Here is a 19,713-nt window from a genome sequence, read left to right as displayed (position 1 = left end):
ATGTTATAGTATTCTGCAGCAACTCGTTATACTTTTAAATAGAAACTAAATTATATAATAAGTTTTATATTACCAAATGTAAAGGGTACTGAATCCCATTGGGTTTCTAGGGTTTATAACAATGATATTCGTAAAGTGCTCGTCGAGACCTTTCATTTGATACCCAACATGCATTTTTAGTTTTTGGAACACTTTGACCCACTGTACTGTATATAGTACGAAGCAACTTCGAATCGACATCGGCTCGACTCGCTTATGCATTTATTTATGAAATCTCTTGTAACTTTCAAACTATTCGTTTAATATGAATGTTGTATTCGGCAAATATATTCAAAATTAAACAATCTAGAATGTTGTCTAACATCATAATACTCTACAACAACTCGGTATACTAAAAAATACCAAAAGAATCTGATAAATGTTTTAGAAATTTAATCAAAAAAAAAAAATTCTTGCTATAATAATTGCATAATTTAATTAATTAATTAATTGATAAGTTTGTTATTATTACCAGCATATGTTTCAAAATCAGCTCCTCAGTTCTCTTCTCAAATTTGTTGGCAATCAAGCGCAATTTGCCCAATTTAATAACAATATTGTCCGACTGTCTCACCAGAAAGGCGTTTCTTGCCATAGGGTCCTTATAATCCATCCTTAAGGACACTATATCGTTGCGACTATACCGCTAAAGGAAAAAAAACAGAGTTATAAAAAGACATAAGTATGATTTTTGTAAAGTGCTCGTCGAGACCTTTCATTTGATACCCAACATGCATTTTTATTTTTTGGAACATTTTGACCCACTGTACTGTATATAGTACGAAGCGGCTTCGATTGGACATCGACTCGACTTGTTTGTGCATTTACTTATTAAATCTCTTGTAACTTTTAAACCGTTTGTTTAATATTAATACAGTATTTGGGAAATTTGTTCTAAATTATATTCTCTATAATATTGTCTTATAATTCGACTTGGTATAATGCAAAATTGCTAAGAAAATTAATGAATTATTATTAAGAATATTTTAAATATATATTGTACGGAACCCTGTTGGTTTCCAGGGTCTATAACTATGATATTCGTAAAGTGCTCGTCGAGACCTTTCATTTGATACCCAACATGCATTTTGACTATTTGGAACATTTTGACCCACTGTACTGTATATAGTACGAAACAACTTCGATCGGACATCGACTCGACTTGTTTGTGCATTTGTTTATTAAAACACTTGTAACTTTTGAACCGTTTGATTTATTTTAATGATGTCTTCGGCTAATTTATGCAAAATTAAATAATCTACAACATTGTCTAATATTATAATACCCTACAGCAACTCGGTATACTTCAAAACCGCTATTGAAATCAAATAAATATTCAGAGTGTAAAATATACTCGCTTCCATACTAACTACACTTTGCCAAAGATGTCTTCCATATAATGTTCCCCGATATCTTGGTTTGGAATCTAGTATACTTGGTGCGTATTTTTATTTAGTCGCTTGTAACTTCTAAACCATTCGTTTGATGTGAATGATGTATTTGGCGAATTTGTACAGAATTATGTAATCTATGATTTTGTCTAGCAATTATTATCGGTGTACCGTAATATAATTCGCAAAAAAAATTGAAAATCAGTCGTTGGTGCTAGTAAAATAAGGGTCTAGTTTAAGTATACTGAACCCTATTGGTTTTTAAGGTCTTTAAGTATGATATTTGTAAAGTGCTCGTCGAGACCTTTCATTTGATATCCAACATGCATTTTTATTTTTTGGAACATTTTGACCCATTGTACTGTATATAGTACGAATCGAATCGAATCGACTCGCTTGTGCATTTATTTCTTAAATGTCTTGTAACTTTTAAACCATTTGATTAATATGAATGATGTATTTGACAAATTTGTTTAAAATTAAAGTAGATATAATATTATGTTGCATTATAAAGTCAAGTAATACCAAATGCTTTTAAAATGCATAATAAGCTAGAAACATACTGTTATATTTTAGTTAAATGTAAAGGGTACGGAACCCTATTGGTTTTTAGTGTCTATAACAATGATATTTGTAAAGTTCTCGTCGAGACCTTTCATTTGATACCCCATATGCATTTTTGCCATATGACGTCATCATGGGTCTTCTTGACCCACTGTACTGTATATAGTACAAAGTAATTCGAATCGACTTTCTTGTGCATTTATTTATGAAATCTCTTGTAACTTTTGAACCGTTTAATTTATATGAACGATGTATTTAAGGAATTTGTGTAAAATTAAATACTTTAAAATATTATTTAATATTGTAATGCTCTAAAGCAACTTGTTTGAGTGCAATATTACAAGAATTAGGTTAGATTAAAGATTTTTGAGTGCGTACGGAACCTTACAGTTTTTTGGAGTTCATAACTAAGATATTCGTAATGTGCTCGTCGAAACCTTTCATTTGATACCCAACATGCATTTTTGGCATATGACGTCATCAAGGGTCTTCTTGACCCACTGCACTGTATATAGTACGAAACATCGAATCGACTCGTTTGTGCATTTATTTATTACATCTCTTGTAACTTCTAAACCATTGGATTAATATGAATGATGTATTTGATAAATTTGTACAAAATTAAATTATCTAAAATATTGTCTAATATCAAAAATCTCTACAGCATCTCGGTATACTCTTAAATGGATGTCAAACACAAATTTTAGTATCAAGGCTTCATTATTTTTGACTGATTTGATTTCTTTACTATTTTCGACTATTTGTAATTTGTTTCTATTTACTGATTTCTCATTATTTATGACTATTTTTCACTATTTATGACCACTTTTTACTAATTATGACCATTTTTTGCTATTTCTAATCTACTTGTTACTATTTCAAATATTTTAGACTTTTTTGACCATTTTTTTAAATGTTATTTGTCTATTTTGACTATTTTTTATCACTTCTGACTACTTTGGACATTTTTTTTATTATTTATGACCGTTTCTATCTTTTCTGACTGTTTTTGGCTCTTTCTGGCTATTTTTGGCTATTTTTGACTAATTTTAATAAATGTTGGTTATTTATGACTATTTTTGACCAAGTTTGACTATTTTAAATAATTGTATCAATTTTGATTTTATAGACTGATTATTTCTGATCATTATGACAATTTTTACTATTTCTGACTACTTTTTACTACTTATGACCATTTTTATTATTTCTTATCTTATTTGTGACATTTTTGAACATTTTAGACTTTTTTGACCATTTTTTTTAAATGTTATTAGTCTATTTTGCCTATTTTTTATCACTTCTGACTACTTTGGGCACTTTTTTATAATTTATGACCATTTTTTTAATTTTCTGACTATTTTTGGCTATTTTTGGCCCTATCAGTTTATTTTGGCTCTTTACTAAAGGTTCACAAAAATTTTTTTCCAAATTTTATAACCAAAATCAATAAACCAAAAATACAAATTGGTTTAAAAAAACACTTACCATTTTCACTTTTTCCAAAATGTCAGAACGTTTCTTTATGTCTGCGTTCATCTTTCTAAATTTCTACAAAAGAAAAAAAAACGCATCAATCACGTTATTTTGATAAAAAGAACTCTACTGATAAGCAAAGAGAGCAAATTAAAAAAGTGACTCTACTGGCGAGCAAATTATAAATTTAGATAGAATATTAGAAAAGGGACTCTACTGACGAGCAAATTAAATAATTAGATGGAAATTTATAAAAAGGACTCTACTGACAAGCAAACTGAAGTAAAAGAACTCTACTGACTGAACAGAAATTAACTCTACTGACGAGCAAACCGAAATAAAAGGACAGAGGGATTGTACTGCCAAGCAAATTTTTAAAATGGAAATGGAAATAAGGGACTCTACTGACCAGAAAACTAAAATAACAGGAGATTAAAAAAAGAACTCTCTTGATGAGTAAATTGATTTCGATTTATTTGGCAAATAGGACTCTACTGACGAGCTAAGACTATGTGCCAAAAGGACTCTACTGACGAGCAAATTTGTATATTTTTGGACGAAAAATTAGAAAAAAGGACTCTACTGACGAGCAAATTATAAATCTAGATGGAAAATAAGGAAAAGAATTCTACTGACGAGCAAATTTGCATATTTTTGGACGGAAAATTTAAAAAAAAAGGACTCTACTGACGAGCAAAATTAAAAAATAGATACAAATTTAAAAGGAAAGGGACTCTACTGACGAGCAAACTAAGATAATAGAAGAATAAATAAAAGATAGGGACTCTACTTACGAGCAATTAAAATACAAAGATGGGGAATGGAAAAAGGACTCTACTGACGAGCAAATGATAATTTTGATACAAAAAAGAACTCTACTGACGAGCAAACAAAAAAAATGCTAACGGAGAAAGGAACTCTACTGACAAACAAATGATAACTTTTATAGGAAAAAGGACTCTACTGACGAGCAAACTAAAACCAAATAAAAAAGGACTTTACTGACGAGCAAATAAAAAATAACAACGAAGAAAGGGACTCTACTGACGAGCAAATTAAATTTTGTTTTAAAAAATGAAGGAAGGGACTCTACTGGCGAGTAATTGATAATTTAGATAGAAAAAGGGACTCTACTGACGAGCAAATTATAAATCTAGATGAAAATAAAAAAGACTCTACTGACAACAAATTAAACAGAACATAAGAAAATATAAATTTTAAATATCTTTATTTTAAATATCTTAACAGAAAATAAGAAATGGGACTCTACTGACGAGCAAACTAAATATCTAGACAAAAATGAAAAAATAGACTCTACTGACGAGCAAATTATAAATCTAGGATATTAGAAAATATAAAGGGACTCGACTGACAAGCAAACTAAATAGAATACAAGAAAATGGCAAAAGGACTCTACTGACGAGCAAATTAAATATCTTGATAGAAAACAAGAAAAGGAACTATACTGACGAACAAATTTGCATATTTTTTGACAGAAAATTAGAAAAGAACTCTACTGACGAGCAAATTTGCATATTTTGAGAGAAAATTAGAAAAGGGCTCTACTGACGAGCAAAATTAAAAAATAGATACAAATTTAAAAGAAAAGGGACTCTACTGACGAATAAACTAGAATAAAAATAAAAAAGGACTCTACTGACAAGCAAATAAAATACTAAGATGGAGGATGAAAAAAAGACTTTACTGACGAGCAAATTATAAATGTAAAATATTAGGAAATATAAAAGGGACTCTACTGACGAGCAAACTAAATATTCAGAAAGAAAATTAGAAAAAGGACTCAACTGATGAGCAAATTAAATATCTAGATAAAGATTTAAAAAAGGGACTCTACTGACGGGCAATGTAAAATAAAAGGACTTTACTGACAAGCAAAATTAATTTTTCACATAGAATACGAAAAAAAATAGAAAATTGCAAAAGAGACTCTGCTAAATTTAATATTTAGACAGAAAATTAAAACAGGACTCTACTGACGCGCAAACTAAATATCTGGACAATAAATTAGAAAAAGGACTCTACTGACGAGCAAATCATAAATCTAGAATATTAGAGAAAATAAAAGGGACTCTACTGACGAGCAAATTTAAATATCTCAATAATAAATCACAAAAAGGACTCTACTGGCAAGCAAACTAAATTATAACATCATCACTTACCACATAAAACACCAAAAATCCAATCTGGAAACAAACAAATCCAACATACATCCCCTGGCCATTCAATTGGCCCAAAAGCTTTCTTAGGCCAAAACTATCATCGTGAAATCGCTCCAATTGGCCCAAAATCCAACCAATCACCTCTCTTCCTTGTTGGCCATCAGAAACCCAGGAATCCTTCAGGAAAAACCCAATGGCCAGAAGTAGACACAGGAATAGTGTGTGTAGGACTTGGGCCAGAACCATGTTTTATTTTCTTATTTTGGCTTGTAGTTGGGGAAATAAAAAAGTTAGGCCAAAGTTGTGTATGGGCCAAATATGGCCAATAGAATTATCTAAAATTTTCCTAAATATTGCATTTGGATAAAATCAATTTTTGACATTTAAAAACGCGTCTGAAGTTCGCGCTTCTATAAATTCATCTTGTGCGTTTTTGAAGTTTTACTTCAATGTCCGGTTGTTATTCAACTTGTTTTTCAAAATTTTGTGCTTTTTGTTTTTTTAAATATATATAAAACTATTTGTTTTCACAATATTTTGAAAAATGTTATCAAAAAATATATTTAAAAATATTACAAAGTTTGTTTTTCTGAAAGTTACGTCATGGCTTGCTGATTGTTTGAGGGTTTTGAATTTTTTGGAAGGGAATTTTGGAGGGCTCTTCAGGACGTACTGTTTGTACTGGGATGTTGAAAATTGGTTATAATTTACTTCAATATGTCTCCTTTTGATATAAATAATAAAAATATTAGGTTTTTTAAGTAGAATATAAGATATTTTTTTTTTTTTTGTAAAAAAGTGTCTTGGCTTTAAGTATATTTGCTAATAATTTTGATATTGAAGTTTATATTTTGAGGAGCTCATCAGAACGCACCGTTTACACCACAGTGTTGCAATTTGGATATAATATACTTTAATATGTTTACTTTTAACGGATATATTTAAAACTATTGAGTTTTGTAACAAAAATTAAGATAATAATAATTTTACAGAAAAGGTGCACTATATTTGCTTGAAGTTAGTAAAATACTGTTTGTAGTAAGGTTGTTTTGATGAGCTCTCCAGGACGTACCGTTTGTACCACAGTTTTGCAATTTGGATATAATATACTTCAATGTGTCTACTTTTGATATAAATATTAAATATACTAAGTTTTTTATTAGAATTTTAGATATTATTTTTTTTTACAAAAACGAGTCTTGTCTTTAAGTGCATTTGCTAATAATTATAATACTGAAAATTATATTTTGAAGGGCTCTTCAGGACGCACCGTTTGTACCACAGTGCTGTAATTTAGATATAATAAACTTCAATATGTCTACTTTTGATATAAATTTTAAAAATATTAAGTTCTTAGTTAGAATATAAGATATGAATTTTTTTATCAAAAAGAGTCTGGTCTTTAAGTGCATTTGCTAATAATTATAATATTAAATTTTATATTTTGAGGAGCTCTCCAGGACGTACCGTTTGTACAGCAAAGTTGTAATTTAGATATAATATACTTCAATATGTCTACTTTTGGTATAAATATTAAAAATACTAAGTTTTTTAAGTAAAATTTAAAATATTAATTTTTTACAAAAAAGTGTCTCGTCTTTAAGTACATTTGCAAATAATTATGATATTAAATTTTATATTTTGAGAAGCTCTTCAGGACGCACCGTTTGTACTACAGTGTTGTAATTTGGATATAATATACTTTATATATCTACTTTTGATGTAAATATTAAAAATTTCAAGTTTTTTAAGTGGAATTTAAGATATTAATTTTCTTATTAAAAAGAGTCTTGGCTTTGTGTACATTTGCAATAATTATGATATTGAAGTTTATATTTTGAGGAGCTCTTCAGGACGTACCGTTTGTACCACAGTGTTGTAATTTGGATATAATATACTTTAATATGTATACTTTTGATATAAATATTAAAAATTTTAAGTTCGTAGTGAGAATTTGAGATATTAATTTGTTTTATAAAAAAGAGTCTTGGCTTGAAGTGCATTTTCAAATAATTATGATATTAAATTTCATATTCAGGGCGCACTGTTTGTACTACAGTGTTGCAATTTTATAATAATATACTTCAATATGTTTACTTTTAACTAAAATATTTAAACTATTAAGATTTGTGTCAAAAATAAAACATATTAATAATTTTATAGAAGAAGTGCACTAAATTTCTTTGAAGTTTATAAGATACTGTTTGTAGTATAGTTGTTTTTGTTGAGCTCTTCAGGACGTACCGTTTGTACTACAATGTTGTGATTTGGATATGTTAAACCTAAATATATCTACTATGATCACAAACAATAAAATTAATACAGTTTATAATATTAATAATAATATAAAAATAATTTTATGGCAAAAGTATTGATATTTTGGTGGAAATTATGAATGATAGTGATATTGAATGTAGTATTTTGATGAGCTCTTCAGGACGCACCGTTTGTACTACGAAGTTGTAATTTGCATAATTTACACTTTACTTAGCCTACTATTGACACAAATAATAAAAATGTCAAGTTTTGCTTTAAATTTAAAAATATTAATAATATTATAGAGAAAGTACCGACATTTTGGGTACAATTATAAATAATAATAATATTTAAATTGACATTTCAAGGAGCTCTTTAGGACGTACCGTTTGTACTACAACTTTGTAATTTTAACACATTATACTTCAATATGTCTACTATGACTACAAATACTAAAATTAGTATAAATTTTCTTGTAGTTAAAAATATTAATAATTTCACTTGAAAACTACCTAGTCCTTTTGCATATAATTGTAAATAATTGGGATATTTAAATTTACATTTTCAAGAGCTCTTCAGGACGCACCGTCTGTACTAATATGTTGCAATTTAGATATTTTATACTTCAATATGTCTAATGTGACCACAAAATTATAAATATCATCAATTTTATGGAGAAAGTACCTACATTCTGGGAGCAATTATGAATAATATTGATATGAAAATTAATATTTTGATGAACTCTTCAGGATACACGTTTAGTATGAAAACGTTGTAATTTGGATATTTTATACTTCAATATGTCTACTATGACTCCGGATACTAAAACTTCTAAAGTATTACTTATATTAGTAAAAAATAATTATTTTATAAAACAATTACCTAGATTTTGGGTGCAATTACAAAACATATTGATATTAATTTTGGCATTTTAAAGAGCTCTTCAGACTACACCCCGAGCTATAGAAATACAAAGGCAAACCTAGTATTGTATACTATGACAACAAATACTAAAATTGATAAATTTTCTTTTACAACAATTGTTATTAACGATTTTCTACAGCAAATACACCTTACTTTTATGCAACCACACATACAATAATTCATTAAAATTCAACACACTTTTCGTTACATTTTTAAAGAGCTATTCAGACCGTATCAGTAGATCTAAATATTTGAAATTAATACATGTCAAACATAAGAATGTATATTTTATTAACAAATACTAAAATTGATAAATATCCGTCTAAAATCATTGTTATTAATAATTTTCTTTAACAAATACGCCTGCTACTTATACACACACACTCATTTTCTAGTACACCATTAAAAAGTCACCCTTTAGTTTTCAGTGAAGAAAAGTCTTAAAAATACATCGTAAAAATATTTATATTTTATATATATATATATATATATATATATATATATGTGTGTATAAATCATAAAAAATAAATTGTTCGCCTAATTAAACCCAAATTTATAGGCTTGTTATTTGCATATAATATCGTAAAAGCCGAAAAAAAGTCATTTTCGCTTCGAGGACAGATTTTTTATAACGTCAAAAAAATATGAACAAAAATGTCGTAAAAACTTCATTTTATTGTCGACGAACAAAATAAGAATCTAATCGAAAATATGCAAATCGCGAAAATAATTAGGATTGACAGCTTTTGGCCCTGAAGAGCTCGTAAAAAAAGCACGTTGATGCATAAAAAGTTACAGCACCTTTTTTGAAAAAAAAAATATTCATAAATATAACCAAAAATGTATTAATTTTACTATTTGTAATAATAGTAGACATATTGAAGTATAATTTATACAAATTACAATATTGTAGTATAAACGGTGTGTCCTGAAGAGCCCTTGAAAATGTCAATTTAAGTATCCAAATTAATTGTAATGCATATACATTCCAGAAAGTTTTTATAAAAAAATTTTAATGTCTTCAAAAATAAGAAAAGTTGTACCAATTTTAGTATTTGTAGTCATAGTAGACATATTGAAGTATAAAATATCTAAATTACAACGTTGTAGTACAAACGGTGCGTCCTGAAGAGCTCATCAAAGTGTCAATTTATATATACCAATTATTTACAATTATACAAAACGACTAGGTAGTTTTCAAGTAAAATTATTAATACTATTAATTAGAGAAAAGTTTATATTAATTTTAGTATTTGTGGTCATAATAGACATATTGAAGTATAAAATATCCAAATTACAACTTTGTAGTACAAACGGTGCGTCCTGAAGAGCTCTTGAAAATGTGAATTTGAATATCCAAATTATTTGGCTTTGGTTTAAATTTCTTTTATATATGTTGACAGTTGCAAAAACAAAAATGTCTACTTGACAGTTCCGAATCCTATATGGACGCTTGACGGCGCCAATTTTAAAATAGTTCAAATTATGATTAAATGTTCGTGTTTTATATTTATATATATTTTGTTTAAATTTAATTAAATCTATTAACATTATTATATATCATAAGAAAGCTAATAAAATTATCTACAAATCTGTATATAGCGTTTAAAAACTTTTCAAACAAAATTGTATAAAAAAAAATTGTGAAATTTGAAATTTAGTAACAATTAGCAAAACTCATTGGTTACATTTTTTTATATTTAGCATTATTGTATTAAATTTCATATTTATTCTTAAGCATTATAATATATCGTTAAAAAGTATATAATTATCTACAAGTCTGTGTATAACAATTTGTTACTTTTGGAACAAAATTATATATAAATAATTCGTTAAAATTTGAAATTGAAATTAAACAAAATGTCTACTTGACAGTTCCAAATCCAACATGGCCGCTTGACAGCTCCAACTTTTAAATTATAAATAAATGTACGTGGTTTATATTTATAAATATTTTGTTTAAATTTAATTAAATATATTATAAGTATTATACATCATTAGAAAGCTAATTAAATTTGCAATAATTAGGTATATAACGATTTAAAACTTTTAGAACAAAATTAACTAGAAAAAAATGATAAACCACAATTATTTCACAAAAAAATTCATCAGCTTTGGTATTTCTGAAGTATATATATATATATATATATATATATATATATATATATATAAATGTATAAAACCCTTTTGTCCCTTTTTGGTAATTAATATAACACCACAAGGTTTTTGGTTTCCCTTTATTCACGCCTTCAATATTATTGAATGGACTTAATCATACACATTACTTACATATACATACATATACATATATATATGTACATATTTACACATTTCAATACATATATACATTGTCTGCCTTTACAAAACAGATCTCTAACACGTGTCTTTTGTTCAGCAAATTCTGTGATTGATAACCCCTAATTATTACAGATTATATAAGGGTTGGTGGAAGTCCAAACAATAAGAATAGACCCAACCCTCACCAACCCCTTACGAATTTCATATTTTAATTTAATATTCTTTATACAAAAGTGATGATTTTTTATTCACACTATTTACTTTAATCAGTTTACAACATTCTCTTCATTTATTTAAAATTACTTATTTTGAAATAAAAAGATTTAAATCATTCACTTCATTAGTGCAATATTTTAGTCAATTCATTCACCTCATTCATCTTTTTATTTGTATTATTTAATCCATTCACTTTCAATTTTCACGTGATTCGTTTTATTCAATGAAAATATAATAAAACTTATTTATTTCGTTCTGTTATTTTTTTCACATTACTTGGCATAATTCACGATTTATTTATCATTCACAATAATATAATATGTCATTCACATTTACATGATTTTATATTTATTGTTTAATTTCATATCATTAATTAGTTTACATTCATCCATTTCACGAATTATTAAATTAAAACAAAATATTTAAAAGTATATTAAATAAATTTATTAGCATAAATAAATATATTAAACTATAATAATTGTATAAAGCAAATTTATGGAAAATTTATAACTATATATATATATAATTAAAATAAAATAATTAATATAAATTAGTAAACAATTAATAAATCTAAAAACTAAACTCTACTAACTAATACTGTGACTCCACGTTTTTTTGTATATCCAAACGCATATCTTTTGATCCTTATATCCGATCAGGATAGTTTAAACGCCATTAAAAAGATAAAAATTTACTCAAAAAATTGTCGTTACACAATTTTGCTATTGGTTGAGGCATTTTTGCTGGAACTGCTGCCAAAGTTAAATCTAATCTAAATTTTTAGACTAAGTTCGTAGGGCGTTATTTTCTTGCATTCTTTGTATTTTGTTTGATTTTGATCTGTTTAGGATACTTTAAATAGGATTTGTTAGCTAAGACTTTGTACTAAAAGTGGTTCATATGCTGTTTTGTGATTGGTGCATTAGGTTTTGGTGGAATGACATACAAATCTAGACATTTTGACGACGTGTCATGGTTTAAGCATGTACATTTTTGAAAACCAACTTGCATATCTTAGGATTCTTAGAATTTTTCAAAATGCTTTATTCAGCAGTTGATAGCTAAGATTTTAGGCTATAAGTGGTTTATATACAGTTTTGTAATTGGTGCATAAAATTATGTGGTAACGACTTCCAAATCTAGACATTGCAAAGTTATATCTTGGTTGTTGGTTGTACATTGTTATATTCCCATGTGCATATCGGGTGTTTCTTAGATCATTTCAGGATATTTTAAACACCATTTGAAAGCTGAAATCGTGTACTACAATTAGTGCATACACACTTTTGCCATTACTCAACTCTATTTTGCTCCAGTTGAAGCCAAACTAAGCATTTTTGTAGTTTTGGATGTACATTTAAAGGTTCACTTTTGTATACCAACGTCGATATCTCGTGTAATTTACACCATTCGAGGATACTTCAAATAGCATCTAAAACCTAAGATGTTGTGCTAAAAACTGTCTATACACACTTTACCCATAGGTCTAATAATTTTGCCAGTACGGCACGTCAAACTCATGCAAACTACAAAAAATCATGGTAAGGTACTTAAAAATCATATGCTTTAAAATTTACCAGATTCTTAGATCAATTCAGGATACTTTAAATGGTATGTAGAAGTTAAAATTATGTTCTACAGAAGATATATGGCAAGTTTTGCATTTTGTAGCGTCTGGTTTAGTCTTACAGAAGTCAAAACAGTAGGTTTTGCAGTTTTGGATGTACATTTGACGGTGCATTTTTAGGTTCCAAAATCAATATCTTGTGTAATTTGCATCACTTCAGAATACTTCAAGCACTATTTGAAACCTAAGATGTAGTGCTAAAATTCGTTGATACATACTTTAACCATATGTTCATTAATTTTGGCAGTACAGCACATCAAACTTGTGCAAAGTACAAAAATTTATGGTAAGGTCCTTACAAGTCATACACTTTAAAATGTACCAGATTCCTAGATCAATTCATGAAACTTTCAATGGTATTTAAAAACTAAAATTATGTTCTACAAGTGGTACATAGGCAATTTTGCATTTTGTAGCGTCTGTTTTGGTCCTACAGAAGTCAAAACAGTAGTTTTTTGCAGTTTTGGATGTACATTTGACGGTGCATTTTTGTGTTCCATTGTCGATATCTCATGTAATTTGCACCACTTGAGGATACTTCAAGCACTATTTGGAAACTAAGATGTTGTGCTAAAAATCATCCATACACACTTTAGCAATTTGACTATTAAATTTGGCAGTACATCAAATCAAACTTGTGCAAAGTACAAAAAATAATGGTAAGGTCCTTAAAAAATCATACACTTTAAAATTTACCAGAACCTTAGATCAATACAGGATACTTTAAATTTATTTATTCATTTTATTTATTTATTTATTTATAAGCAAGTCGTAATCAATAATAATAGATATTATTTCAGACTCTTGTCAAGTTTTTTTTTTTTTATTCTTTTTTCGTGTCAGTATGATATCGTATTAAGGGATATTTATAAACCATAAAAATATTTATAAAAATGACGACTTTTTTCAAAAGAAAAAAAAAACACATTTATGTGTCATTATTATTATATAACATTCATAATACTAGTGTTCTCTTATTAACTCAATAAATATAAGTGTGATACAAAAATGTATTTCATGTCCATTTTAAGAAGACTATGACAAATTCTTTCGTGTTTGTTTCAGAGATTATGAAATTTGCTGTTGACACAATTCTGATAGCAATAATCAATCAAATTTTACATTTATAATACTAATGTTTACTTGGACCAAGCTATTGAGGTTTATAAATGGTATTTTGTATATAAAAATATGTTCTAAAAGAGGTATATGGACAGTTTAGCACTTTGTTGCGTCTGGTTTGCTCCAACAGAAGTCGAAACAGTAGTTTTTGCTGTTTTGGATGTACTTTTAATGGTGTATTTTTGGGTTCTAAAATCAATATCTCGTGTAATTTGCACTATTTCAAGACACTTTAAATACCATCTGAAATCTAAGATGTAGTGCTAAAAATCATCTATACACACTTTACCAATTAGTCTAATTGTTTTAGAACTACAGCATGTCAAACCAGGAATTAAATCAGTAGTATTTGCATTTTTGGACGTACTTCCAAAGGAGCATTTTTGGGTTTTAATGTCGATATCTCATGTAATTTGCATCACTTCAAAACACTTTAAATACTGTCTGAAATCTAAGATGTTGTGCTAAAAATCGTTCATATACACTCCACCCATAGATCTAATAGTTTTAGAACTACAGCATGTCAAATCAGAAGTGAAATCAGTAGTTTTAGCATTTTTAGACATTTTTGGATATACTTTCAAAAGTGCATATTTGTAGTTTAATATCGATATATCGAGTAATTTACACCACTTTAGGATACTTTAAGCACTATTTGAAAGCTAAGATGTTCTGGTAAAAATTGTCCATACACACTTTACCAATTGGACCAATAATTTTGGCAGTACAGCTGGTCAAACTTGTAAAAAGTACAAAAAAATGTGGTAAGGTCCTTAAAAATCATACACTTTAAAATTTACTAGATCCTTAGATCAATTCAGGATACTTTGAATGATATTTAGAAGCTAAATTTAGGTTCTACAAGTGGCATATGGCTGGTTTTGCTATTTGTAGTGTTTGTTTTGGTCCTACAGAAGTCAAAATAGTAGTTTTTACTGTTTTGGATGTACTTCTAAAGGTGCATTTTTAGGTTTCAAAATCAATATCTTGTGCTATATGCATCACTTCAAAACACTTTAGGTACCATCTGAAAGCTAACATGTTGTGCTAAAAATCGTTCATACACACTTTAGCAATTGAACTTTTCAATTTGGCAGTACATCACGTCAAACTTGTGTAAAGTACAAAAAATTATGGTAAGGTACTTAAAAATCACATACACTATAAAATTTTTCCAGATTCTTAGATCAATTCAGGATACTTTGAATGACATTTAAAGGTTAGAATTAAGTTCTACAAGTAGTATATGGACAGTTTAGCACTTTGTAGTGTCTGGTTTGGTCCTACAGAAGTAAAAACAGTAGTTTTTTGCAGTTTTGGATGTAATTCCAAAGGTGCATTTTTGAGTACCAATATCAATATCTCGCCTAATTTGCACCATATCAAGACATTTGAAATACCATCTGAAAGCTAAGATGTTGTGCTAAAAACTGTCTATACACACTTCACCAATTGGTCTAATAGTTTTAGAACTACAGCATGTCAAATAAGAAGTCAAATCAGTAGTTTTAGCATTTTTAGACATTTTTGGACATACTTTCAAAAGTGTATTTTTCTATTCTAATGTCGATATATCGAGTAATTTGCACCACTTTAAGACACTTTAACCACAATTTGAAAGCTAAAATGTTGTGCTAAAAATCGTCCATATACACTTTACCAATTGGTCTAATAATTTTGGCAGTACATCCTATCAAAGTAGAAGTCAAATCAGTAGTTTTAGCATTTTTGGACATTTTTGGATATACTTTTGAAAGTGCATATTTGTAATCTAATATCGATATCTCGCCTAATTTACACCACATCAAAACACTCTAACCACCATCCCCAAGCCAAGACTTCACTTCAAAAACCACCCTTACAAACTTCTTCAATCGCACCATTACCCTAACCACTGCACCTCTTCAAACTCGCACTTCTCACAAAAAACAATGCAGCATTTTTGGAGGTACTTTCAAAGGTGCATTTTTATAATCTAATATCGATATCTTGTGTAATTTACACCACTTCAAAAAACTTCAACCACAATCCGCAATATGCAAATTTGTTCGTCAGTAGCGTTCTTTTCTAATATTCTATCAAGATATTTAATTTGCTCGTTCGTAGAGTTCTTTTCTCATTTTCCGTCCAAAAATATGCAAATTTGCTCGTCAGTAGAGTTCTTTTTTAATTTTCCGTTCAAAAATATGCAATTTGCTCGTCAGTACAGTTCTTTTTTAATTTTCCACCCAAAAATATGCAAATTCGCTCGTCAGTAGAGTTCCTTTTCTAAATTTCTATCCAGATTTTTAATTTATTCTCAGTAGAGTCCTTTTTTCATTACTTTTTCAATAGAGCCATTTTTTCTTTTAAAATCAATAATAATGCTAATTCTGTTATTTTACTAGATAGTAGAGTTCTATTTTATTACTAACCTCTCTTCAGTTTATTCGTCAGTAGAGTTCATTATTTTTGTTTATTTAAATCAGATTTTTTTGATATTATGTTTGTCAGACAGTAGATTTCCTTCTTTAACTTGCTTGATTTGCTCATCAATAAAGTCAGTAGAGTCCCTTTTCTGATTTTCTATCAAAATAACTTGCTCGTCAGTAGAGTCTCTTTTGCATTTACTTATATTTTGTTAAATTTGCTTGTCAGTATAGTCCCTTTTTTAATTTATTATCTATATATGTAGTTCAAGACTTCACTTCAAAAATCACCCATACAAACTTCACCAATTGCACCATTACCCTAACCACTAAACCTCTTCAAACTCGCACTTCTCACAAAAATTAAATATTGTAAAAAATAAAAAAGGACTCTACTGACGAGCAAATTATAAAAAAATATCTATATATAAAAAAAGGAACTCTACTGACAAGCAAAATATCTAGAAAATAAAAAGGAACTCTACTGACAAGCAAAATATCTAGAAAATAAAAAGGAACTCTACTGACAAGCAAAATATCTAGAAAATAAAAAGGAACTCTACTGACAAGCAAAATATCTAGAAAATAAAAAGGAACTTTACTGACAAGCAAAATATCTAGAAAATAAAAAGGAACTCTACTGACAAGCAAAATATCTAGAAAATAAAAAGGAACTTTACTGACAAGCAAAATATCTAGAAAATAAAAAAGAACTCTCCTGGCAAGCAAAATATCTAGAAAATAAAAAGGAACTCTACTAACAATAAAATCTCACAAAAAACCCTGGTAAATCCCTCCTTAATCATACAACCGCCCTTCAAATCCATCAGGAAACCCAAAATCCTTCACAAAAATCCTTTGGTCATCGCTTTTAAGCACCCTTTGCACTCTATTATCCTTTTGCACATAACTAGCAGTTTCAGGGTCAAAAACTAACTCCAATTTAGGCCCTAAATCTGCCTCAAAATAAGGAGCAAACTTCATTTGACCATGATCAAAATAAGGAGCGTATTTCATGCTCAATTTGTGCCCTAGAAGGAATTGTTTTTGCCAATTTAAGGGTAAGTTGACTTCTAAAGGTCTCCTAAAATTTTGGACGTGCCTTTGGATTCTCATGTTTTTTAAATATTGGTTTAAATCGAACCTTAGGTTGCCTGTACCGGTTTTTAAAGGGATGATTTCCTTGGTGTGGTCGTAGAATGGTAAAGGTTTAGGGATGGTGTTTATATAGTCGTTGTTAGGGAAGAATTTGGTGGTTTTTGGTCTTCTATTGGTGGTTTTTGGTGTCATATTGGTGGTTTCTAAGTTGTTTTTGGGGAAGAAATTGGTTATCTTTGGTACCAAGTTTTGGTTTAATTCGAATTTGGTTTCAGGAAAGAACTGGGACTTTGGTTTGCGTCCGAATTCTGGTTCTTGACCTGTTGGGAAAAAAAGTTGATTATTTTTATTTGTATATATATATATATATTATATATATTTATATTTATGTATTAAAAATTTTCCATTTTTTTCTATTTTTCAAAAAAATCCCTTAACAAATATCAGAAAGATTTATCAAAATCCGAATAATCGTTTAGGAGAATTATCCTTTCATACGCCATAACAGAAGAGTTTATTATATATATATATATATATATATATATATATATATATATATAGATATGAGATATATACATATTTTTTTGGAATATTGCTTTTTTGTATCAATTATTTTTAATAAAATTATTGTCTTTGCTTGTCAGTAGAGTTCCTTTTCTAATTTTCCATCTTAATTTGCTTGTCAGTAGAGTCTTTTTCTAATTTTTTATCCAAAAACTTAATTTATTTATATTTTATATTTATATTTATATTATATTTATATTATATTTATATTTATATTTATATATTTTATATATATATATATATATATATATATATATATAATTTATATAAATAAAAGGACTCTACTGACAAGCAAATTATAAAACTAGATATTAAAATTTAAATTAAATCCAGAATACAAAAAAGGACTCTACTGGTGAGTAAATTATTAATGAATCTAGAATAGTCGAGGAATAAAAAAGGACTCTACTGACGAGCAAATGATTAATTAATCCGAAAAATAAAAAAGGGACTCTACTAACTAGCAAAATGTTAATTATTTTGGAAAATCCAAAAGGAGACACTACTGACAAACTAATAAATAATCCGGAAAATAAAAAAGAAACTCTACTGACGAGCAAACTAATAAATATACTCAAAAATGAAAAAAGGACTCTACTGACAAGCAAATTGTTACATAATCCTGAAAATAGAGAAGGAACTCTACTGACGAGCAAACTAAAATAATTATTGTAGAAAATAAGAGACAATACTGACGAGTAAATTTTTAAAATTGTTGAAAATCCTACTGATCGTATTTTTTTCTAACTATATTGCTAAAATTCAAATAAATCCCATAACAAACTTCAGAAAGATTTAGCAAAATCCGAATAATCGTTATCGAATAAAAAATATCTTTTCATACACCTCAGCAGAAGAAGAAGTCAGTAGAGTTCTATTTTTATTTTTTACTAGAGTCTCTTTTTTGTTTTTTACAATACTTAATAATTTGCTTGTCAGTAGAGTCCCTTTGCCAAAATTTTCATCTTGATATTTACTTTGCTTGTAAGTAGAATCCCCTCCTTATTTTCTATCAAAATATTTTTTTGTCATTAGTTTTTTAATTATCTAACTAGATATTTGATTTGCTCGTCAGAAGAGTCCCTTTGCCTAATTTTCAATCTAGATATTTAGTTTGCTCGTCAGTAGAGTCTTTTTTCTAATTTATTGGTTTCTTCCAGGTGTTTTTGTTTGTTTATATAATTATATATTTATATTTATATATTAATATCTATATTTATATTTATATTTATATATTTATATTTATATTAGTGATTACATGAGGTATTTATTACACTGATGATGAGACAAATAGAGTCTCAAAACGTTTGTCAAATTTAAAATAATTAAAAAATAGTGCAAAAAAGTGTTATGTTTACATTTTATTGTTAATCTGATTTTTTTTCTTTCAGCCTGAACCGTGTCCACGTGCAGCACGACCTATGGTAAGTTTTTTTTAATTTTATAATTAATAATTCTAAAACAAATCATTATTAGTTAGTGTTACAATTGATATAATATTTTTTCAACATTTATATTTAGTATGAACTTCACCATGCGTATATCTTACTCAC

The sequence above is a fragment of the Ctenocephalides felis genome, unplaced genomic scaffold (assembly GCF_003426905.1).
Source record: "Ctenocephalides felis isolate EL2017-DRISC unplaced genomic scaffold, ASM342690v1 CF-g0.4_SCAFFOLD_01886, whole genome shotgun sequence".
Lineage (NCBI taxonomy): Eukaryota > Metazoa > Arthropoda > Insecta > Siphonaptera > Pulicidae > Ctenocephalides > Ctenocephalides felis.
Note: the sequence above shows the minus strand (reverse complement) of the source record.